This window comes from Plectropomus leopardus, chromosome 6, assembly GCF_026936395.1.
Source record: "Plectropomus leopardus strain MGB_pleo_1.0 chromosome 6, ASM2693639v1, whole genome shotgun sequence".
In the NCBI taxonomy this organism is placed as follows: Eukaryota; Metazoa; Chordata; class Actinopteri; order Perciformes; family Serranidae; genus Plectropomus; species Plectropomus leopardus.
In genome coordinates this window covers 6,044,452-6,069,456 of record NC_142181.1, presented here as the reverse complement: position 1 = coordinate 6,069,456, position 25,005 = coordinate 6,044,452, and positions in this window count along the sequence as shown.

Here is a 25,005-nt window from a genome sequence, read left to right as displayed (position 1 = left end):
AAAAGATGGATTATAGCGGTACAGGGCATAATGCAGTCAGCTCCTCACAAGCACAGTATTCCCAGTGAGTGTGTACGAGAGCGTCTGTGTCTGATGTCAAGGGTGTCAGGTTTTGGGGCTTCTTTCCGACAGTAGTTCTAAATCTCATTGTTTGACATGAGCTCTGAGACTCTCTATCGCTCCCCCTCTCTCCCCTCACGTCTCTTTTATCAGGGGTTTGGATTTTTACTTCAGTCAAAAGAGAGCACGGGAAGAGACGATGACGGGGGAAAAGGGGAAGAAACAGAAAGGGGAACGTATGAAAAGGTTAAGAGGTATTACAAGGAGAAAGGGGAGAAGAGAGGGAGGGAGAGAAAGTGAGGAGGAGAGATAGGGGAGAATGACAGATGGGCCCAAAGAAGAGAGGGCTGCTGGGTTCAGCACTGCGGCAGAGCTGAGCATATGACAGCTTTACAGTGGGCTTCGTGTGTGTGTATCCTAGCTTTCCTATGCAAGTGTGTTTGTCTGTGTTGGACAGTGTGTGTGTATGTGTGCCTGACAGTGTGCATCCTGGCCTTTTGCACAAGTATTGGGTGTGTGTGTGTGTGTGTGTTCATGCACGTGCTCATGTTCGTGCCTTGGCGTGGTGCCAGTGTTTACCTAGGGCATTTTCTGTGTGTTGAATGTAGCCAGAGGGACCGTTCCTCCACCTGTTATCCTTCCATTCTTCACTCCTTGCTCACCAGCTCCTGTCATCCATCCCTATATTGACTTAACCAGTGATAAATCAGAGCCCCTGTGCTTGTGTGTATTTGTGTGTGAATTGCATGTTTGCTTTAGCTGCCGCACATGTTGGCTTAGGGCTCACAGAGGATTTCTCACCCATCCTAAATGCAGTGAAATTTGTTTACAAGTGTGTCTGCACTCATTTGCTCATCGCTGCTTGTTTTCCGATACATCACCCTTCCCGGTATGCAGAGGTTCCCAGAAATAGGCTGTGCTTTGACAAACATAACATAATAAAAAAGTAGTGCATGTGGATTTGGTTGACGTCGTTTGCGCTATTTTTCTTCTTTATGCCTCTTTTTTTGCTCCAGATGAAACCCCCTCGTTCTGCCGCTCCCTCCTTCTCAGCAGTCGACTGTTGCCGCTCCCTCTGATCATCCTCCTCCTGCCAGTCGTAATTTCTGCACATCCTGTTTCTCTGGCTTCAGCTATGATGTCTGGAGCCGAGGTGAGAGGTCGCGAGGACCAGGTGCGCTGGAGCTGGCATCGACTGATTCGGTTTCTCCGTTACCTTTGTCTCTCCTGCTGTTAATCTGGCACGCTGCGAGCACATTTTGTTCTATTGTTCTCGCCATAAATTAGGTGTTATGCTGAGCTGTTTCGTTTGGCAGCGCTTTTATGAAATGATGTTATGTTTGCGATTAGCAGTGTTAGTCTCAGACACAAAGCAATGCTGGTATCTCATCTCTTACAAAAGGTTAATAAGTTGTAATCAATGGCTTCATCAGTTGTTCATGAAATGCATTATTGATCAGATATAGATCAGTTATGGAAACAACTTCTAGGTTGTCAGGTTGGGAAAAAAATAATTCCAGGGCTGCACAGAGACATTTGAAAGGGCAGGTGCCAGAGGTGTAGACGTGAGTCATATGACTTGGACCCATTTAGTCACAAATTAGATGATGTATCCCTTGTGCCTCACTAGGGACATTTTTGGCGTTTTTATTTAGCATTTTTTGATCATTTTTGCTGTTTAATGCATATATGTTGGCAAGGGTGAATGAATGTCTGGCAGGTATGACCTGGACTGAAGTTGATAAAGATATTTAAGTCAGTGAAAGTGTAAACACATTTATTGCAATTTCAGGAAGTTGACATTTTTGTCCTTTAATGAAACTTTTTTTAAAGTGAGGCACAAGGTTTAAGAATTGATGAAATCAAAGAAGACTTAAAACTCATGACTTCACTTGGACTTGAGCTTTTTTGACTTGATCAATTCCCCCAAACATAAAGATTTAAAAGTTTGTGATTAAAAATTGTGCCAAGAACCAATTCATTTCTCTTACTTTATGGAATTAATTTATGTTAACGCCTTCATTCCCAGCAAGCTGACACTAAATTCTCGAAATCTGCTTTGTTTAAACTAGTCTGACAGCATTGCAGGGGAGAACCATGTGCCAGTTAAAAAACAAATAACACCAAAATGGTATGCCCTTGTGCAGCCCTATGAAGCAACCAACACTCCCCGAATGAGCCAAAATAATCACATAAGACACTGTTAAAATAAACAAACCCTTGGGATTTATTAACAAAAACATGCAAACAAGAAAGAGAGGCAGCAAGACCAGAAGTCCCAACACCAGGAGCCTCTCTCCTCTGCTGCTGGAGCAGGAGCTTTTAAGCAGCTCCCTCTCAGACCAGGTGCACCTCGCCAAGCAGTGCACCTCGTTAGCTGATGCAGCACACCTGGGCAGAGCTGCAGGAGAGAATAGAGACAACATCACAGAACACATACAGCCATTACACAAAGAATCACAAAAAAACTACACAGTGGTCACCAAAAAAAGAAAGTATGCAACACATGCAGGTAAAAAAAACTACAGATGGATACGCAAAAACTTAAACAAACTTGTTTTTTAAAAAAAAGATACTAATAAAAAAAATGCTATCTGTAAAATGGCATCACATTCATTGAAGAGTGCATTATGACCTGCTAGGACTCAAATCTCAAAGTTAAGACTTAGGACTTAACTCAGGACTTGCCTCTCTTGAATTGGGGCTTGAGTGCAAAAAGGGGTGCCCCTCTTGTAATTATTAGTCAGAAAAAAGTAGCACATGTGGCAAACAATGCAGAGGCTTGGGGCAAACAGTATCCATTTCCCAGCTGGTTGTGAGCAATGATACATTTAAATGAAAATAAATATAATAAATATGGGCTAGGACCTGTGAACAATCCTATATAGGGCCCATTTTTCAGCCCATTTACCACCAACATGGGAACCACATACAATAAAGAGTTGTATTGAAGAGAGAGAAAAAAAATGAATGAACTTGCCTTGCCAATAGAATGGTTAAAAGGATCGGTATCAATTATCAAACATTCTTAAGTCAATGAAGTACTTTCAAACAAACATACTCCATGCACTTTTCAATTCACTATACATAAAATAACAGGATGCCCCTGTTTTAGGCCAACTGCCAGAAGCCTGCGAATGACTTGAATTACACATTTTATGAATGTGTTCTGTTCAAATAAAGGATAGAAGATTGTAAACTGTGATAATTTACTCAATAAAAGACTGGGAATGATTACAGACTCACCACTGAGATTTAATATCCCATCCTTTGTGCACTTATCTTCCATCTTGGCTACAGCCTTTTGTACCTGAACCTTGCGACATAAAATGTCGGTAACAGAGCCGTGGGCTTGCTGTAACAGATGTCAGTGGTGTTTTTTTATTGCCCTAAGGTCAGAGCTGTGCCTCTACTTTGGGATGAGCCATGGACAGGGAGACAGAAGCCAGCGAAGGAGGTGTCGCGGTTCGCCTAAAAATGGATGACGTGAGATTGTGACTGTCACACGACATTGATCACAAGTCAAGGGTGACGTTTGCTTTTAAAAGCATGCGGCCACACAGTAAGCTCATGCCGGACACGCAAGTTCATGCACAGTCCTTTGCTTGCAACCTTGTCTCCATGGTAATAACCTAAACATACAGCATCAATCCACAGCTTATTTGGCCATGAATAAAAAGGGCTAGAGCATTTAAGGTCTCTGGCTCGTCTTTAAAGTGCTGAGGTGGATCACAATAGGGCGCAGGGTGTAATGAGAGGCCAAGCAGAAGGGCCCCGTAAAGCAAGCCAGGGATTTAACAAGAGCTGTGGGAATGCTGGAGAAACACTGGATCAATGTCAGAGGAAAGTTGACTCAACGTTGCATGTGAGCTGGAGACGAGTTGTTGTTGTATGAAAAGGTTTTACAGGGTTTAGAGAGGGTCAGGGACTCTGGTTGAAGAGATGGAGGACGATCAGGGAGGAGAGAGGAGGAGACAGAAGGAAAAACAGAGAGAAATGAAGAGAGACTACCAGACATTTGGGATTGGTGAAGGGGAGTCTGCATGTGCTAACTTGTGGCCTGTGACATACCATTTGTCATGAGTCAGTCAAGAATGACAGAGGGGGAGCAACAGTGGAAACCGCAATGTGATCTCTTTTCTCCTTCATTCACTCTACGCTGTCATCTCTACCCTCTGCTTTTAGTTTGTGTGTTTAGTCTTTGTGCATGTGTGTTGTGTGTGTGTGATGTGCATGGGCTTATTGTCCTAGATATATCTATGGTAGCAGACTTGAACATGAGGGTGTGCTGTGGCAGATGTGGAAGCTTTTATTTCCCTTGATAAACATACTGTGTGTGTGTGTGTGTGTGTGTGTGTGTGTGTGTGTGTGTGTGTGTGTGTGTGTGTGTGTGTATTTCTGCATCCCAGAGCTCGTGCTGAACAGTATGTAAATGCCAGGCCATGCTGAGCCTGAGGGCAAACAGGCGACATACGGGAGCGGAGAGTTTAGAAATGACTTTTCCGCACGCTATTTCAGAACACGCTCCCGTCCACTGCTGCTGTTGAGGTTCTCGAGGTAGTACACACACACACACACACACACACACACACACACTGAAGCATTCACTCCTCCCCCACAATCCAACTCCCCCTGTCTCTCTCTCTCTCTCTCTCTCTCTCTCTCTCTCTCTCACACACACACACACACACACACACACATCATTTGATGAGCATCTGACATTTTAATGTGACGGATCTCCAATTAGACCCTATAGACCACCTTTTGAAGGGGTTTGCCCTTCTGGACCCCCATTGATTGTTTTGATTTATTATTAAATTATTGGAACTTGCACTTAAATGACAAGTAATTCTTTTTTTTATTTCAACAAATCTTCCAAAAAGACCAAAACCAATAATGACTTTATCCTTGATCCTATAATAAGTGTGTCACCAGCGCCTGATATACCTTCCGCCTCTGTGCCTTAGAGCTACAGTGTTATCCAAAACAAACATGAGCCAAACTGTTGCACTGGGTGACATGTTTCTTCATTACCATAAACACACACTGCCGTTTATTTTGAGTCAATCCCAAGTACATGTGCCTGCTGCCACAAATTAGAGGTCTTCATGGGTCCAACCAGGACCGGAGTCGGACCAGGTCCCAGTGCATACTCTAATCAGGAGGGAAGGCTCCAATCTCTGTAAACAGATATCTGTGTATGTATGCAGAGTCTCTGTTTGCAACCCAAGCAGTATTGAACAAATACATTTGAGCGTAAGGTTAGCAAAACATGTAGAGAGCATTGCACTGGCCAAAGGGCAATTTGGGAGCCCTTTGGCTATTATCTGGCGACAATTTAGCTTTATAATAGCATTTTAAAAACATCATTCCAAGTGTACTCAGTAGTTCTGATCGCTTGTGATGTTATGATCACTGGAAGAAAATTAATGTAGTAAATGTAAATGTGTAAATTGGTGCAATTACATGTTTTTTTGGAGTCAAGTTGGCTGCAGAATGTTTAGCTGTGGTGAAAATGGGGCTTTCAGTTGTTTCTATAATATTTTATGGATAGATTCATTATATTTGTAATTAATATATTTGCTCTTAAGACGCTGTTGATTGGAGGCTATGTATTAATTAATAGAATCTTCACCCACAAAATGACCATTTTTTGGCTATATTAACAAGTCGCTATCAACTATTTTTTCTCCCGTGCCTCCATGGACAACATTAGATGTACTGATTTACTGATTGATTGTGGTACATGTTTAAAAAAAAAAGGAAAACCATGTCAAAACATCAGTTTCTAAACTCTTGCATAACTTGGACAGTATAATTATAATTTTAAAAGTATCATTTTCTCCCAAACACATGCACATTTTTGTCAAAACCTTACTGTGTAAGACTGAACTGAAAATGAAACTCAAGTATGCTTTCTTCAAATGCAGACTCCAATACCAAAGGAAAATGAGAAAGAAGGTCACATAACAACATTTCTTTCTTACTTGAACATCAAAAAACAACACAAATACATTTCAGTTTCATCAATTATTATAACAAAACAAAAGCATTTCTTGTCCTGGAAGCCTTTCAAGGACTCCTTTTGAGAACTGCTGAAACATCTCATTCCCTCTGCATAAACCACAGGCTCTTGTATCAGCACCATCCTCTAACTCTGCAAACCTCAACTCCCCGCAATGTTTTGCTCACCTGTTCCACTTAACCGGTCTCAATTAATCCAGGAAGTCCCGCTGAGATAAAAGATCTGCCCCATCTCGGCAGCCAATTGTCACTCTCCTGATGAATCCACTCACCTGGTTGGCTAGATTGCAATCAGTGTGGGTTGATTGAAAGGCAAGGACACAAAAGGACAAAGACAAAATCACTTAGGCAGCCTATTAGGCCTGGAATGGTGTGCCCATTCGCAACAATACAGTAGGCACTGATAATCTGCTGCTGATAAGGAGGAGAGTTTGCAGGCCTCAGGGGGGCTGTCAAGAGGCGTGTGTGTGTGTGTGTGTGTGTGTGTGTGTGTGTGTGTGTGTGTGTGTGTGTGTGTGTGTGTGCGTGTAGAAGTGGTGCTCTGCCATAGACAATGTGCATATGTATGGAAGCAAATGATGGCCATAAAGATTTAAATCTTTGCAGTCAAATACCTAATTGCAAAATTTAATCATTGCTTAATTTTGATGTTGACACCACTGGATTTATTAGAATATACATATTTCTGAATTCATTTGACAAAAAATGACTACTGGAAATGAATTTTTTTGAAATTCTTAGCTTTAAATTGACTACATAGTCATTTCGAGGAGGGTTATTCAAACCACAGTAATTCAGATGGATAGTTTTCAAAGCAAAATGTGCCAGTACAGATTTCCGGAGACCATCGTAAAGATATATATATATATATATATATATATATATATATATATATATATATATATATATATGATAAATTACTGCCTTGGTGTAATTCAGCAATATTTAGATTCCAAGTTAAAGTATTCCATGGTGATAACATTTCACAATTAGATATTCAGTTGCCTATAGATTCAAATCTTTATGATCATTATTTGCTTACACATCTGTGCATATATTTGTAAATCCTGTGTGTGTGTGTGTGTGTGTGTGTGTGTGTGTGTGTGTGTGTGTGTGCGTGCGGGCGTGCAAACAGTGCTTTTGTGCCCATGCTCTCTCTCTGCCCTAATTGTGGTGTTGGCCCTTGTTTCACAATCAGTATGGCACTTGGATTACCATAATACATTTCCCACCACCAGAATCTCATACAATACAATACCGGCAGTTTAGCCAAAACCTCAGTGAGCTTAAAGCTTAGAGTGCCCGAGTAGAAAACCCTATAGAGGATTACGGCCCAGCCTGAGGTCCCTTATTTTAGAATAGAGGCCAGGAATGTTCTACGTCACTAACGCCACTTTAATCCTACACTGTACCAATGTTACTCTGTGTGTGTGTGTGTGTGTGTGTGCGTGTGTGTGTGTGTGTGGGAGGAGGAGGGCACAGTCAGTGGCTTGAGAGTCTCTGGGCTTGTGTGTGCATCAACAGTTAGGTGGAGGTCAACTGGGTCTGTTAACAGATGGATTGACGCAGGGATCAAAGGGTCGCTGTGTGCAAGTGTATGGGTGTGTGTGTGTGTGTGTGAGTGTGTGTGTGTAGGAGGGGGAGTGTGTGAGGAACGAGCAGCTTTGAAACAAATGTCTTGTGACTGATTTCTGGGTGAAGGTTAGCAAAATAAAGAATCTGTTGCAGCAGCTTGACGGTGCTGAGTGCAGCTCCTCAGTTGAGAATCAAGTAGCTTTTTGCAGCCACAATCTGATTTACTTCATAGCTATTGCACCAAAAATTAGATTTAAAACCCAGCACATATGAGTTTACCCAAATTCCCAGTGTGGATTGCTAATGTTCTAGGGTGACAAGAGGAGACAGCATGTGCACTGCTAGAGGAGGCATCCTTTTCATTACCAGGTGTACAATAGCGTGCGGCATTCACATCTGCTGGCATTGATTTGTGTTTGCGGATATGCCTTTTCTGAGAGGTTAAATCCACCGCCATCTAATGATGCTTTCATGTTGTCTGTCTCTTCATCTCCCTCGCTGTCTCTGCCTCCATCCCTCTCTTGTCTAATAAAGAGAATGGGGCAATATGCATCAGACATCAAACGACATCAAAGCCCACATACTGTTTACCTCCCATGCTTTTCTCCTTCATGCTCTCGCGTTCCTTTTTTAGTGTTTTTTGCACGCACATTACCTGTCTGCAGACGTCGTTTGATGTGGAGCATCAGCAAACAGTGTATGCATGTTTCTATACACTAAGGCATTGTCCCTGTCTAATAGGCAAGCAATCCACAAGTCACCCTTGGAAGTGGATTTTCCACACTTGCATTGCACCTACAGTATATACAGTTAGTGAGTTTCTATGATCATGGGAATTCCACGGCTGTCACAGAAATGGAAAAATGCTTCAGCGGCATGCTCAACCTGGTCAGCTGACAACCTTGGTTTGTATTTTAAGGGATTTTATGATCTATTTCTGCTGTGTGCAGCATCAACGTTAACAGGGACAGAGGGGGTTTCCTGTGAACCAGACAGCCTGTTGACAAGCTACACCAAATTTTAGATTTAGACTGGTCACCCAGCTCCAAACGTGTGTGTGTGTGTGTGTGTGTGTGTGTGTGTGTGTGTGGGTGTGTGTGTGTGTGTGTGTGTGTGTGTGTGTGTGTGTGTGTGTGTCTGTGTGTAGCCTGTTTATCACCTGTAATAAATCCATCAGTCTATCTTCTGCTAATTATGCTTTGGGACATCCTGAATTTGTTACATAGCACACAGCAATAGACTCTAAACTCTGCCTACTTGAGGCCATATTGTTTGAAACGTGGCTGAATATCCTACATTGAATAACAATTTTAGCACGTTTGTTTTTGCTCCCATTTTAAACAGGCTTAAGTGCAAAATCTAAGACTTTTTTTATGCACTCATATGTTTCCCTCAAATTTGTTAAAATCTATGTGCACTTCTCCTTTACCAAGATAATCCAACACGTCATCTGCATCCCAAGTTGTCTCCTGTTGCCACCTTGCAGCTGACTTCCACATCTGCTTTACCTCCTGAGCCATAGCCATTATAATATATGATATATAATCTACCATAGTGATAAAACATGAAGACACTGCCTAAGATTGCCCAATCATACACATGTATACATTATTTCAGTCTTTTTAATGCACAGAGGAAGGAACTGACTGGATCATATTTCACTGGAACTGAATCTATGGTTTCATGTAATAAATACCTTAATGAATTCATAAAAAAGGTTTTGACAATACCTCTGTTTCCCTGCGGCTCTGTATGTGTGAACAGGGGTTAACCCCGGGTCAGTCACTGGATAGAATTGTATGGGCATTGACGTCTTTGGCTGACCGATGAGTGATCTTTGAGGTGTGTTTGGGATCAAAGAGTGTCAAGGGTGTTCTCGGGAGTTCGGCGCTGACAAAGACGTGTGCGTGCGTGTGTGATTGTGATGAAGTGAGGAGTCTCGTACTCCTCCAAGGGCCTGTAACTCAGGGTTTTCATCAATCACACGCTCCCCTTCCTCCCTTTGCTGTCCTCTCACTCCTTTAATTCTCTCTCACCCTGCCTCTGCCACATTCCTCAATCAAACGAGCTGTCCGTTGTTTTTTCGAAGTTGTCTTTTCTCCCTCTATGCCCTTTATGTTCCTGACCGTCCTCCCTCGTCCTCGCCTTGCTTTTATCTTTACCCATTTATTTCTCTACTCTCTTTAGCTTTCCTTCCCCGTCTTTCCCATCACACTTGTCCTCATCACCCTATACTTAAGTTCCAGGTGAGTCCCATTGTGGCTGTGCAGTGTGTGCAGTCATCTGCCAAGGCCTCCCCCCGAAGTCATGATTTATGAGCGCTTTTACAGGAGGTATGTTTGCCTAACAGTCACCTATCAAGGAGAAATCCCTCCTCCCAGCACTTCATTTCCTTATGGACTTTTTACAGAACACAAGTGTCAACTCCACTGACCCCATTTTTAAGGAACAGTCCAAATAACAGCATGTACACCACCCACACATACACCTCCACCTGTGTCTTACAAATTCATTTATGCGACTGATTCCGGACACTTGGGGTTTTCTTTCTCTATTTGAAAAATCCCTATTATCCCTTGTTGTGAAGTTCTTATTTTGAGTGCTGATATAGCCCTCTTAACCCTTTGAAACCTGAGCAAACAAAAAAATAGTAAAAAGAAACTAATAAAAGAAATAAGTAAAAAGTAAAAGGAAAAACTGAAAAAAAGAAAAATAAAGTTAAAAAAGGCAAGGAAATGGCCTGGGAAAAAGTGCTTAAATAAAAACTGGCTTCTTTGGCGGCAGGGTCTGTGTTGTGGGAGTGTTTGATTACGCAGCAGTTGCATCTAAAGCACATTCTGACGCTTTAATATACTGGAGGAGTACCTGTACATTTCTGTGTGAACATGTAAAAAGTCTGTTACTAAGGTTACAGCCAGGTCTTTACAGACCCAGCCATTACATGAAATGGTGCCTCATTTGTGACACATCAAAAAAGGAGACAAAGGTGCACATTTGACGTCACAAGCCAAAAACTAAATTTTCGTTTCCCTGCCTACATGTCAACACTGGCTATATTTTCTGAGAGTCATCAACCTGGGAGGATTTTTTTTTTAATCTTGTTTAAGAAAGGTAACCCTTTTAAAATTTAGCAAATTGGCTTGAGTTCTTTAAAAAAAAAAAACATAAGAAGGCAGTGAGCAATGAATGAAGACATGATCCCAAAAAAATAATTAAGAAATCAGTTAAAAATACAAGAAAATTGCCCCAAGATTAGAAAGCTGAAAAAAGAGATAAAATAAAGCAAAACACACAATAACAAACAAACAAAAACAAGGAAATGGCCTGGGAAGTGTGCTTAAAATAATAACAGTGTTGTAGCATATTTTTATATAAATAGAATATCAAATAATGTAGAATGTATAATAATATTTAATATCTAAAATTTTATATTTAAAATTATGAAATTCTCAATATGTAATTTTCCCCTAACTGTTTTCTTTCTCTAGACATTTAATTTCTTGGTTGTTTATTGCCTTTTTTCCCCCAGAAATTGCACCAATTAGCTCAGAGTTCAAAGGTTGAAATATTTGTGAAAGTCATCTAAAAGCAGCACAGGAAAAGTGATGCCACTCCAGGTTTTAAAGGGCTATGCACATGTGCTTTGTGATACATGAGTAATAGCTGAGAGGATGGCTGTCTGTTTTTGGTTATGGCTCTGTGAAGCTGATATAGGGCAGAAATCAAACAAATTCTGATTTCTTTTGTTTTTGTGTTTTTTGTGTGCCATTTTTTAGTCTTCTTTGGTATCTTCTACCTCAGTTTGAACCTAGCACAAACACAAATCCCACCAACCACAAAAAAAAAAAAACACAAATTAGTATTCCCCAAACCCTCAGCATGAGCTAACTACTGAGCATTAGTAAGAAAACTTGTCCTGCTGAGTTCTCTTGCTACCCTGGAACAAAACGTTGGCAGGGGACGTTGAAAGAACTTCAGTGTAATGTCAGAGCCGGTGTGGGGGCTAGAACTGTTTTTCATTTGCATCCCTGAGTAAAGAACGAGGCGAGCGAGAGGACGGAAAAGGAAGGGAAAGAAGGGCAGGATAAGGATGAAAAGTTGTTTTGAAGGATGTTGTTTGGAGGGAACGAGATGTAAGGATACGCCGTTATCCTCCAGAGGGGTGTTTGCTCGCTTTGAGGCCTTGGCCCTTGAAGCGCTGACAGACATGTGCTTCATAGCACATTTAGCAGAGTGTTGATACGAGTCCAAGAGCCAGACTCCCAAACAGGTGGAGAGAGAAGGAGAAGGTGCTTCTCGTATAAAAGACTTGTTTGAATATAAGGTTTTGAAACCGTGTCTGATTTGCAATTTGCATGTGGAAATGTATATGTTATGTCTGGGTGCACTCTGTCGGTGTATCCTCCCCATGTGTTTTGGAATGTGCGCTGAAGTCGTGTTCACACTGCAGGCATGCGTGTTCATTTCCACATGCTGCTCGTATCACATTTTGATAACTGTTTATATCCATTTGGCTGTAAGTCGTATCCCGTTTCACTGCAAACTGGCAGTGCGGAAAAGACACGCTCGAGTGAAGGTAACAAAAGACGTCACATCTGTTCTGAAACTATGGCCGCTGCTTGTTTCCAACATGATACAAATGTGGTCAGAGCCTTTGAAATGGAGCTAATCTACTTGGACTTCTTCCATTGTTGGATAAAAAACTTTTTTGTTGTATGTGCCTGAGCCAGCCCCACCTATTAAGAGCTACAAGCAGTTGCTTTGCTCCCCCTGATGTAGAAAATTTGTCAGGGGCAATAAGAAAATATAAATTACAAAAAAAATTAATGTCCTAAACAAAAAGTGACATTTATTTTGCCAGAGATGGTCAAAATGAACAATTAGGTATGCTAAGCAAGTTATTTACTGTCCCCCACAAAACTAGGATGTGGTCTATTTAAATGGGAACATATGTTATTTCCATGTCCTAGGAAAGTATCTGAAAGTGTCACAGAATGTGATTTCCTCAAGTATAAAGTCTGGAGCTTCAGAAACTTTTTTTGCCCCAATTTTTGGGTCATTTCTTGTCGAGTTGCTCATTAGCATCCTCTCATATTTTTTAAAAGAAATCAAGGCAATTTGCTCTGGTTTAAAGGGTTAAACTTTTTTTTTCTAGATGCAAATTAAACTTCTATATGATTGAATCAACTAATCAGTGAATCTACAAATTTCGTAAGTGCAACTGTGAACACAGCGTCATTGTCAGCATGTGGGATGTGGGTGTGTGCGTGTGTGTGAGGGGGGTGTTTATGCGTGAGTGGACTGGAGTGTGTGAGCATTTGTGACCCCTCATGTGTGGTCAGCATCTATGGTTCTTATATCACAGTTTGAATCTCTCTCTCCCTCTTCACAGCGTCACCTGAGATGCTCTTTCGCTGTCCACTTGCCCCGAGGCTTCAGGTGCATGCGGCCATTCATTACCTGCCAGTCACCTCATAGTCACATCACTCTACCCCTCTGCTATCTCCACCTTTCTTCTCCTTTCTTTCAAACAGCCCCCCTTTTGTTTCAGCTTTTTATGTTCTCTGATTACTGTTGTTTTTCAATTTCATGGCCATTTCTTCCCGATAATCAATTTGCACAACATGCCCATTACTTATTACTGTTTGCCTCAGTTGCAATTGTCTTGGTATTCAATAATCATTTTCATTCTTTTCTGCTTGGTAATTGAGGCAGTGGAGTGTGTGAGTGTGTTTTTCTTCTCAGTCTAGTCAACTCTGTCTCTCATTCTCGCTTTGCTTTGTGTGTGTGTGTGTGTGTGTGTGTGTGTGTGTGTGTGTGTGTATTGTGCGACCATAGTGGCGAAACTGTGCACAGCTTGGTGGCCAATAGAAAGACACATTAATTACACTTGATAAAAACACGACAAAGCATGCACACTCACAAACACGCAAAGATGTGCACGTACGGAGAGGAAAACACACAAGGACACACTGTCTCCATCTCCAGCATTTTAATTAAAAGCCAGAACTCCCAAATGTCGAGAAAATGACACACACACAGGCAGCACCGGTATTTACAATCCGATGAATTACATTTTCATGCCGAAAACACAACACTAATAAATCACACTTTTCACATTTAATGCGGGATCCGGTGACAAAATATGACAAAGTTTTATGCTGGGTTTTCATTTCCTAATGGTTTAGGCCTTACTGCTCTCATTCATTCCTTTTTTTTTCCTTGTCAGCTTCCATCACTGTCCTCATCTATCCTGGGCTCCTTTCTCTTGCCTCCACCTCCTGACTTTCCTGCCAACGTTACTTCTTCTACCTCTTTTCCCTACTCCTTTGTCCTCTGTTTTCTTCTTTCTTTCTCCTGCACCCCCACATGCCTCTCTTTCTCCCCTCATTGGGAATAGGAGGTAATTTAGAGCGATGTAGGTTAATGACAGCGGAGACTTGCGGCGGCCGCAGTGGCCTGGTGTCTGGGAACACGCCTGGAATCCAGACTAGGACATCTGACATCCTCTTCCTCTTACTGTATGCACTGATGAGCTCTGAGCAACCTCATATTATCCTGTTTTAAGCTGCATACACTATAAGAAATTGCTCTTAAGTGCCCTATTTTCTTAGCGCCTCACTGTAAAATTTGACAAGTTGATCTTAGTTGAAATAATCTTGAAGCCTTGAAAAAGGACAGTAAATATAAAAATTAATCTCCATTTATGTTTACTTAATATCTAATTAAGTCTACTTAAAAATTTGCCATATTTACTTATTATTTTTAAGTTGTTACTTCTTAAAAATGACATTTGAACTGACCTTGTTCTTTCCAAATGTTAGCAGCTTCTGTAAATCAAGTTAGTCTGACTTAACTTGATCATAACAAAGAGGATTTTGCCGATGTTGAAGTTAAGAGATGTGCAAGTTTAGTTTCTTTAAAAGACAAATATGACTACCTAACACTTGGAAAGACTGATTTAATTAAACTCTTCATTTTTAAGTTGCAACTTTGCAACAAACTTCACAAAATTACTACTACTTGTACTTTACTTGAGTATTTTTTTCATGCTACTTGATACTTTTATTCCACTACACTTCAAAGAGAATTACTGTACTTTGTACCTCACTACATTAATCTGACAGCTTTAGTTACTTTGAAAATATGATGTAGAATATGAATTAAATTACCAAATAGTGTATACAAGTACAGCTCCAACAGTTAGTTAATTAATCAATCAGTTGATTCACAGAAAATTAATTGACAATTATTGTGATAAACATTTAGGTCTTTTTTTCTACTATATATGGAGATAATTTTTCTATTTCTTTGGTAACATTTTCAATGCAGAACTTTTACTTGTAACAGAGTGTTTTCACAGTGTGGTATTAGCACTTTTACTTAAGTAAAGGATCTGAATACTTCCTCCACCACTGAAATTAAGTAAACAATTGGATTTAATGTAAACATACATTCAAATTCATTGTTACATTTGCAATGTTAGTTTCCAAGATTAATTTAAGTAAGATCACCTTGTCAGATTTTACAGTGCATGGCTAATAAAGTTCACATACTGCTCACCTGATACCAAAACTGAGAACGACCTCAAGCATGAAATATTTAGACACTTTCTATAGGTGCCTCCTTCCCAGACCTCTCAGCAGGCTCATCCAGACTACCCAGCCCATCTGTCAATACAGTATACAAGAAGGCATTAATCAGACAGCTCTTGACCATGACAGACCCCCTCTCAGCCACCCCAAACATCCCTCAGTTCTCACACAGTTGTTGTTAATGTCCAGCCCGCTCTGCAGAGACGACACAAAAACCCCTTTTGTCTAATTGGCTCTTTAAGACGCCCCAACGATTTAAAAGTCTCCCTGGTGGCAGCAGTGGAGGCAGTGGCTATAGCATCTCCTGCTGAGCTGTGACAGGCTACTGTTTACCAAAACTCTCCCTCTGCTCCTCCTCCCCCTCCTGCCATCATCTTTGCTTTCTTTCCCCGTGACTCTCCCACACAAAGGGAGGCTGCCCAGAGCGAGGGGAGAAGCCCTAAGGCAAACAGAGGCCCAGACAGGAGGACAGAGGACCATTGATGGCCAACGTATTGACAGGGGTCCTGAAAGACACCTCCGATGGATGGGAGGAAAAATGGGGGGAGAGAAAAAAAAGTGGATGCTGCATGGACATTAATTTACTAAACACTAAGCTAAGGCAAAGTGTTTGCACTTACTCATTTGATACCAGCCAAACTTCTGAACACACTCACATACAGCTTTCAAGGTCTATTGTGTAGATTTTAGGGGGATATATTGGCAGAAATTGAATATAATATACTAAGTGTATTTGTTTTAGTGTCTAATCACCTTAAAATAAAAATAGCTGTGTTTTAATTATAAAGCTGTTTATTTTTACATAGGGAGCAGGTCTATGGAAATTGCCAAGTTGCACCGCTAGATTAGTGGCCCAAAATGGCGCTGGCTCTTGTCATGTAATACAGAGCAGGTGGACCAGGAGACAACAGGCAACAGGAACTCAAAAGGATCAGCCTTTAACCCCATAACACTTGGAGCTACCAGTTTTCCTGAGCTGCCTTAAGAAACCTCTCACGAGCACTTAAACCTATGAAAGGCAACAAGCAACTTGCCAAGAAATGTGCCACAATTGCAAGAAAAAAAAATTTAAAGTAAAAGGTGAAGAGAATGAAAAATGATTGTTACATATTATCAAAAAAAAGAGAATGCCTATTGAATAGAAATCTTATTATTTTATATTTAAAACTTGAACACAGAAAAAAAGGTTTTAAAATGTCTTTTTTTAGCATTTTCTTAAGGTGTTCCTTTATTTTCAGGTAATTTTCCTAATTTACTTTTAATTATTTAGGCATTCCTTAAGGTGCTTAGTGTCTTCTCTCTCATGCTTATGTAAGAAATCAAACTAATTTGCTCAGGTTTCAAGGGGAGCAGCAACTGAACATCACACATTCAAAACAAAGACTGAACTGAAAACCTTAAATACAAACCAGACTGACGAGGTGATGAAGTGCAGGTGGAGGAAAATGGTGGAGAAGCTCAGGTGAGGGAAATAAAGTGATGAGGCAGAAGAACAGGCAGAGAGCTGATAGTCTGAGAGAAACTGGGGAGCAGGAAGGACTAACGAGGCTGATGCAGGACAGGCGTGCAGCTGGGCTAACGAGGGAGGGGCAGCTCAGGAAGACAGGAGAGGAAAACACTGTTAACTGACACTGAAAAATCAAGAAAATGCTATTGTATCAGCAATAATCTGGCCAAATGAAAACAAAGACAGACTCACTAATTTAGACAACTTAAATGAGGCTTATACACTAGACCAGTAGAAATATCCTGCAACAGGCCACAAATTAACAGCATAATATGTTGCATTCATTTATTAAAGAAAGCTGACTTCATAAAAAAAGTTTAAGAAAAATAAAATAATAGTAAAATAAAAATGCTAAAAAAAAGAAGTATTCATTTTATTCAAATTGAGGATTTTTCTAGGGTTATGACATCATATAATGTCAATAAAAATAATGATAAATAACAAATAAATAATTAAAAAAATTAAATATATAATACATTATTATAATTCATTATTTATTCATAATAATTACGATTATAACCAATCATAAAAAATGTAAATAGAAGCTTTGCATGTTTAAAAAAAACATGCATGTTGTCATGTTGGGTCAAGCTATCTTCCATATAGGAAGCTTTTAACAATGCCTGCACAAAGAAATGCATTTTGTGGCACAATCAGCAAAGTAAAAATTCTTAACTAATGTGAATATTTCCTGATGTGAATGCTGCTGACATCTTTTCATTGTTGCTCTCTGCTCTTCGTTGTAATGCATAAAACTGTGACTCACTCTGGTTGAGCTGTGACAAGTGCCAATACCAGGAAACATCCACTCTGAGCTGCTTTGTTGGCAGGCAGAAGTGGTAATCTTTGGCAAATATCTGGACACATTTTTCCTGTAGTTTGATAGTTTTCACAGAGTGCATATCTGCTATTTCACTGTTTTTGCCCGAGGCAAATTTGAGGCTTATTATCTGTTCAGCAATTAGCAGGCAATCTGCTCATTATCAAGCCAATTATCCTGCACTAATAGCATGCTTAATCAATCTCATTTCATCAATTATTACCGTTTAAGGAGGTGAGTGCGAGATAATGACGCAGTAATTTGAAGTCAGAAAGAGTTGGGGAGATAAGAACTAAGTTGTTTAGACTGTGAAGATGTGTGTTTTCTGTGATTGAGTGTATGTGTGCGTGCATTTGTACTACTTGTAATGCTTAATGTGAGCACTTTTTTGTGTTTGTAAAAATCTGTGTGTGTGTGTGTGTGTGTGTGTGTGTGTGTGTGTGTGTGTGTGTGTGTGTGTGTGTGTGTGTGCGTGCTTGTCTGCATGTCTGTGTGTAGTTGAGCATGTGGAGATGAATGGAAGCCTGTGAAGCAGCAGGAGTGTGTGAGGTGGTGTGTGTTGTGCTTGTGGTGGCAGCTGCTCTGAGTGCAACATTGTCCTCTGGAGATAAGAGGACGGGGCCGCGGTCACAACTGTAAGACTTATCAAAAGGGAGCACGCACCATTACACAGCTATTCTGACAGCCTAAACCCTCCATTACACACACACACACACACACACACACACACGCACACACACGCACACACACACACACACAAAGGATATAGACTCACACACAGCCATATGGATGCATGTTCGAAATGATTTGCTTGAGCATACAAAGACAAATTCTATGTGCACATATGGATGCATGCATGGATAGACACAAATGCCCATGCACACACACACACACACACACACACACACACACACACACACACACGCACACACACACTCAGTAGTTCACACTGTTTTCTAGACTACAGTCATTTCCACTATAACCCCCTCATACAAGTAATCTTTGTATGTCCTCACACACACTCACAACACTAAGTACACACTCACACACACTGTTTCCTCACCATTGCCCATGGATGCCCAGGCGAGATGCCCTGAAGGGGGCACGGAGGACAGGGTATCATTTTCAGAAGGGGACCCATTGGCCCGTGTAGCCCTCGCCCCACAGGGCAGGGTATGTGTGTGTCATGATGAGGAGAAGAGGGTGGGGTCGGGGGGCATTAATTACCTGTGTGCTCCTCCTGCTGAGGGAGGCACAAAGGTCGCCCCCGCCGAGGGGCTAATTATTAGGAAAAGAGCTTTTTAATTTACCGCTGTCTGCTGCCATTCCAGGGAGGAAGAGAAGCATGTCATTCAGTGCTGCTGCTTGTATGTGTGTGTGTATGTGTGTGTGTGTGTGTGACGGGGTAAGGCACTAAAATGGCACACCCAGCCTGCACAGGTGGCCCTCGATCTGACCCTGTGACCTCTGAGGACACACACAGTTTATCTGGAGCCCTGTTGTTTTCATGATGCTCACAGCTGTCAATCACCTGAGGTGGAGCGGAGGTGGGTTGAGTCACAGAGGCCTGCTGTCAGGTGGATGATGTTAACGTCAACACATTTTTGCCAAAATAAAAGTCTTCGGCTACTTTTGTGAAAGTAAATGCACGTAGTTTTGTTTTAAATGTTGAGGACGACGTGTCCCCTACATCCATCCTAAAATCTACTCGGATGAGATGATGTAATGCGATGATGTAATTGGGAGGAAGGAACAAGTGGAAAAACAAATAACGACCTTGTATCACATTGTGCACTGTGTGTATACTAATTAATACAAACGGCAGAGAGACCAGGGGCGTCACTTTGTGATAAAAAGTCGTGTGGACAGATGGAAAAAAATAATAGTTTAAATGGTTTTCAACATATGCAGTTCAGGAAATGTAATGGAGAGACTGTTAAGAGGTCAGAGTAATTAATAATAATTTAGATTGGGGAAAAACAGCACCACATTTTCTGCATTCTGGTTATTTTTTATGCATCAATTTATATTAGAAAAGTCTTTATTTATGTACAGAAAATCAAAACATTTAGGTGCAATGGTGACAATATGAAACATGAAAATAAAATGGGATACAATAAAGTGAGGCTCTCAGACATTCTATATTGCCTTCATATATTTATTCTTCTGTAGATCAACTTTACTCAACACACGCACGCAAACATTTTACTTTTCTGTCCTCTTTTGTTTGGGGAAGTAACCTCTTCAAATGTGCATGTTGGACTAATCTAACCCTGGATTTTAATAGCTCATACACACTGTAATGTTCAGTGAATATATAAACTTGGAAAAAAAGGAAACTTTTGTCAGGAGTTGTTAAATGTGGTTGTTTTACCTATTTTTTGTAGTTGTTTTGTCACTCTTTATAGTTCCTTTGCATTCCTTTTTGGTAATTTTGACACTCTTCCAAAGAATTTTGCTGTGTTAGCGGGTCAGTTTAGTTCAGAGTTGTGAGCTGTTTCCAGCATTAAAATTAATCCAGCTATTGATTGTCTTAAATCGCTTTAAGCTGTAATGTAATTATTTTTAAAGTAATATATAATGAGTTGATTTTATTCTTATTGTATCTTGCCCAACACTGATCACGACATACAGTATTTATAAAGAAGTTAATTTAATTTCATTTATGCCTGAGCTTTGGGGCCAGAGCTGTGATTAAAATGTCGCAGAAATAACAAATGTTTCTTCTACTGTGTTTGGGTTTTTTGCTCATTAGGCTTATACATGCCTTTTTTTTTTGTTTTGCTACCTTAGTTAAAACTTAGTTTTGTCATCTATGAATGATCATTGTTTTCCTTCCTTTGGCTTATTAAATTTAAAATAGTGGGCATCCACCTCCAGAGGGTAAACCTGTGTGAGCATAATGAGAGAGGATGAAGAGGCAAGTGAAAGAGCAGGACAGGCTGAGCTGCAGTTTGATATTTAGAGTTAATGATTACCAAAGTCCCAACTCACTTTTCAAATCTCAGACTGATGTAAATACTGAAAAAAATAATTGTCTACTGCACTACTTCTTTAGACCGTCACTGTGAGCTCATGCACACACACACACACACACACACACACACACACACACACACATGCATTCATCCCACATTCCCTTTGACACCTAAACTCACCCCATCCCACCCCAATTCATTGCCAGTCTTTTAACATGCGCCACCACAGCTGCACCCGAGCCGCAAAGGAGGGGTGGGGGGTTGGGTGACAGGAGGGGGTCTGTGGATTTTTCAATTAGCAGCGGCTCTATGAGCTTCTCCTGTTTGAGATATTCTGTCAGGTTGCTCCCTCCCAGCTCTGCCTTCCTGCAGTCTGTCAGATCCTGCTCCTTCTGTCTTCCTGCTCCGTCTGCAAATCAGTAAACCCAACCGCTCACATGCACCCCTTCCCTCAATGCACCCCCTGGCTCAAAAACCAGCAGGGGGTCCCAGTCTCCTGACACAGAATGATCTCTCAATTTGAGGGGAAGTAATCCATTTAGTTTGTGCACGCGGCCTCCATATAAGTGCTTTTATCACAGCCCCCCGCTTTACCCTTTTCAGTCAGGCTTGTGAATAAGCCAGGTCGATTTCTGTTACATGCTCCCACATCTGCTCGATAGGACTGTTATTCCTGGAATGTGTATAAAATGCTCCAAATATCATATTCAAATTAGTGGTGGTTGAAACATGATCACAGTGCAGATTTTTTTTACTTGCTGTCTCTTTTGTCTTGTGATGTCTATTTTGTGATGTCTGTATGACTTATTTTAGACATATGTCATTTTTGTTGCTATTAGACTGATGACAGGAAAACAAGCACAAGTACACAAGTGTTCCAACTTACAAAATAGGTCTTTTTTTTTTACAAAATGGTGCACATGAGTGTTTCCTGCTCTATTGTCTCTATTGTCAGGACTATATCACCCTCCGAAATGCATTCATCATTGCAAAAAACAATTTGCATAACTGTTTTCTGATCTGCCATGACAGCCCACATGTTGGCCATGGCCGCCGTTAAAACAGTTGGTTAAGTTTAGCCATAAAAACTGCAAGGTTAAAGCAATAATGTGGCAGATTTAAATGATTTAGAAGCATCCATCAGTGAGGGTTTCAGATTGTAACCAGCTGAAATTTCTCCTGGTTAGAATTCCTTCAGTGTTCATTGTTCAGGAGTTTTTTTCCAGGATCTGAATTATCATCAGAGGTCTCCTCCTCTCACGTAGATATAAACAGCTCATTCTAAGGCAACAAAAACACAGCCAATCTTTTCAGGTGTCAGCGTATCCCCCTAAATTGTACTGATGTCATGACATAGCCATGTCAGTTTGTTAAAGCTTTCACATGTGTTTATTGTAACACAAGGTGACTGCTGGGTTTTCAAATAAGCCTCTGGTGGACAACAAGTGGTGACTCTATTTAATTATTTATTTTTATTTATTCAATCATAAATTGATGATTTAATGAGAATTGATATCCCACAAAACATCATCATAACATCTGAACATCCTATCCTTGTCACACATGATAGCAACATTTTTCTTATCCTTTTTTTGGTTTTCAGCAGTCTTGAAGTTATAGCACTTGAGTCAGACTTGACTTAACAAATTTGAGGACTTGAGAATCCCTTCACTAACACTTGATTGGACTTGGATTTTCATTACTTAAGACTTGACTTAGACTTGAGACACATGACTTGAAAAGAGTTCACTTTTTAATCAAATATTTAAATTTGAAGTTCTGATTTATTTTTGTAACATGATTGGGTGAATCTAGTGTAATATGCTAAAACCTTGCAACGTACTGCTACACAACAGACCAGCAGAAGCCAATGCACAGGGCCACTACCATGGAGGAGGCTAGTCCAAAAGTAATAAAATCTGGATTCAAGGATTATGATGTCAACTAAAAAAAAAAACAAGGAAATGACCTTAAAAACTTAAAATAATAATAATAATAATAATAATGATAATAATAATAATAAATCTACAAAATTCTACCTAAAAAAAAAGTACCACAAAAGTATATTCATTTTAAAAATAGTTCTCTGGATTTTTTTCCTAGCTTTTTTTTTTTTGCAGGACATTCCTTCACAAGTTGCTCATGTTTTTGAAAGAAATCGAAAAAATTTGCTCAGGGTTCAGGGGTTTATAAAAGGCTTCTGAATGCAGCAGAAGAAAAGTGATGTCACTTAAGGCTGCTACGAGTTACGGTAATACTTTAGCCTTCCCCAAAAAAATTAAAAAGTGCATCAGTCATCCATCCATCGATGTACTCATACTATTTTTTCTATACAGTGTCTTTGTTCACTTTCTGTCTGCACAACAGTCTTCACGCTTGTCAGTTCAAATCCATGATCTGATACCAGATGACACCTTTAAATCTGTTGGATTTGTCAGGTGAAGTCAAAATTGTGAGCAGTAAGAAGTTCTCTAACTGCAGTGCAGTGACTATTTGAAGACCTCCGAGTTCAGCAGAGGAGAAATAATGTTTAATGTCGGGGAGGAGAGCAACACAAAATCTCTGAAATGAGAGCGACTGGTCGGCCCCAGCCTCTGCAGCGAAACTAACCGGCTAAAGGTGTCAAGCTAAGAGGTCATGACTCGCACACACATACAATAAGTCATACACAAGCACGTACACACACAATCCGAAGATGGCCCGCTGTTGCCATGGGAACAACCTGCCAAATCCTGTGAGTGAGATGTATTTAAATGGAAATCTATCCGCATTCCCCCCCTGCACAAATCCAGATTCATTTCAGACACCCCTGTTAGTCCCCCCCCCTTGTCTTGGTGCGTTTGGCTATGGCTGGTCGCACTGCAAAGACAGCACAGCCCAGAGGTTTTTAAGAAGATTATCAAACCCGCAGCGAAACCAGTGGAGGCGGAGGGTGTGTGGAAACTAATAAACACAGAGAAAAAACCCAACAAAGACATTTGGGGAAAGGGAGTGAGAATGGGAGGAGGTTTGGCGATGATTTAATTCAAATTGTCATGTTCCTGCTTGAAACGGAGACAGACTAATTCTAGCTTTAATATGGATTTACAAAATGATACTGAGCCATTTGCAGAGGGAGCTGGGAGTGGGCGCCAGTCCAAAGGGAAGAAAAAGTTGAGACTCGGGGATTTGGCTGAGGATATGTGACAAAAGCTAAGTGGCAAATTAAGGCTGAAGTTTTTCCTCTCCATTTCTTCTGTTAAAGCCGGTGTGGAATAAAGATGTTGAGCCTGATGTCGAGGAAAAAAACCCTGAGGAAGAAAATAGGACAGGACAGGAGAAACAAGAGAGGAGAGTGAATAAAAAGGTTTTCTCCTGCAGGATGTTCTGGGGAAAAAAAGGCACGCTTGGCCCAACCAAAATTTCGTAAGCATATGGTTGATTTAGCTGTGTGAGAAAGAGAGAGGGTGTGCATTTCACCACCTGTACCACCCCTGGATGGGATTGTACAATACTTTTTTAACCACCAACTCTGAGAGGACCTGAGTAACAGATTTAGAAAGAATACAGGCTGTATTTATTTTCTGTCCTGGCTGGTACTACTGAGAGTTAAAAGCCAGTGTTTGTGAATATGGTACAAATCTTAGTTGTTTAGTTGACTAAAATGTGGTATTTGTGGTCTCAGTGTTTTAAAGACCATAAAAAGGGAACATTAGAGCTGTGATAATTAGTAATTGTATGCTCGTGAATCTGAATGAAGATTATAGTTGTAGGGGAAAAAAATGTCTAAAATAAGTGTCAATCTGTCACCTTGATTCCAATTTCCAATTCTGTACAAACCTAATTTCATTAGTTCAAAGACAGAAATAATGACTGAAATTAATGACTAAAGGCTGAATAAAGTGTAATGAGTTTTTGTCAACTTCATTTTGGATTGCCATTGACTAAATTGACTAAAATTGACTAAAACTATGAAGGAAAAATGAAATGATTGAAATCTGACTATGACAAATAAGCATTTTATATCTAAAGACGAAGAACTGCCAAAACTTACACTAATACTTGTACATTTGTTTGGAAATTAGCCTTTTCGCTAATTCTAACACATTTATAGCAATGCTCATTACTATGGGCTGTCCCTGTCAAATATACAAATAAAGTATACATCACAAACATAACATACACTAAAATGATAACACTCTTTAATCACCCCTTTTTTTAAAATTCATATATTCTATTCATATGGTCTAAGCCATACCAGAAATATTAGGAAACATCAACATCAACAACCCCCTCCAAAATCCAAAAAACTAGAGTGCTAAGACTCAAATATGTGATGTATTCAACTTTAAAATCCATTTTTATTCAGAACAAAGACTGTACACTCAAAAAGAAAAAAAAACAAAACCAAATTCTTCCTAAAGAAAATATTCTGCCCGATAAAGTGAAAGGTCACCAATCCTCCCT